We start from the raw sequence: 1,365 nt of genomic DNA, 5'->3' as shown, positions 1-1,365 counted from the left end.
GCACTTCTTTCTCTCCTATCTATTCACTGTGCAGGATGTTAACATCAAATGAGATAATAAAAGTGAGGGAGTTTGATAAAATCTAACTCCCTCTATGCAGGTAAGGCACTGATATTACACAAACACTACTTGGTTTCAGATACAGTGCCAAGGGCTATCTGGATAGACACCCTAGACCTTGTCCTTCCCTTTGTTCTGATGATCCCTGTGACTCATCAGCCTGTGTGGAACCTATTAACTGCTGGTTGTTAGAGCAAGAGGCTTGTGGCAAATAGTATCCTCCATTACCTCAGGCCTGGACTAGCCTTATTCTCTGGATCTATGAAGACTGATATCAGTTCTTTTGATGAGTCATCTTCTTAAAGATAGTCACACTGATTTTAGGACTGGTGGAGTGGGACTGGATTTTGCCCAAAGGTGGAATTTGGAATTCTTTGGTTAAAGGTTATCTCTGGTTTTCTGGCAAAGGTCATTACATAAAACCTTTGTGGCAATGGGAGAAAGAAAAGTTGCTGAACTACAGTTTGCCCTCTTTCCACACCTTTGAACTCAGTTACTTAGTGAGGCCCTCCACAACTTAGTGAGACCCTGTTTCAAAATAAAGAATTAAAAATAGGGCTGGGAGTATAGCACAGAGGTAGAATGCCCCTGCGTTTAATCCCTAGTACCACAAAAGCAAACAAGTAAGCAAGCAAGCAAGCAAGCAAGGAAGGGATGGTAGCACATGCCTGTGATCTCCATACTCAGGAGGCTGAGACAGGAGGATCATAGGTTCAAGGACATCCTCTGCAAGTACTAAGATTCATTAACCTAGCAAAACCCTGTTTCAAAATAAAGTAGAATTTGTGGCTTCAGCAGGATTGAAATTATGGCAGGTCCAGGAAAATGGAGCCCAATTCGAGTTCACTGGCATTAAAAAAATATTTCAACTCTTGTATTCTCACAGGAAGAATGAATTGTGTACTGGCCACATATGGGGACATTGCTTTGCTTGTCTTACACTTTAAGTTATGGTCTAAAAAAAGTCCAGCTGTGAAAACAACATAAATGGATTCTTTTCTTTTTTTTTTTTTTTGGTGGTACTGGGGTTCCTGGAAGCCCTTCTACAGCTACACTCCCAGACCTATTTTTACATTTTTATTTGGAAACAGGGTCTCCTAAGCCAGCGCGCGTGGCTGGCTTCGAACCTGCACAATCCTCCTGTCTCTGCCTCCCAAGCGCGGGGATTACAAGGGTACACCACCACGCCTGGCAACATAAATGGATTCTAAAGTGATCACACCTGTTAAGTTCTCATGCCTAAAGAAGCTAAAGTCAACTCATCATGTAATATTTAATTTGTATAATAAATTATGAACCTGGAAA

The 1,365-nt window shown here is 41.6% G+C and overlaps 1 pseudogene across 1 annotated transcript; it reads left to right on the top strand.

The window, feature by feature from the left end:
- The first annotated feature begins 868 nt into the window (after positions 1-868).
- On the top strand, positions 869-1,047 carry LOC308262229 (ATP synthase membrane subunit K, mitochondrial-like; annotated as a pseudogene). The gene has a single exon. The product of its transcript is annotated as an ATP synthase membrane subunit K, mitochondrial-like (transcript).
- The last annotated feature ends 318 nt before the right edge of the window (positions 1,048-1,365 follow it).

This window comes from Muscardinus avellanarius (assembly GCF_963383645.1).
Source record: "Muscardinus avellanarius genome assembly, chromosome: 4".
Classification (NCBI taxonomy): domain Eukaryota; kingdom Metazoa; phylum Chordata; class Mammalia; order Rodentia; family Gliridae; genus Muscardinus; species Muscardinus avellanarius.
This window is presented reverse-complemented; position numbering and strand designations above follow the sequence as displayed.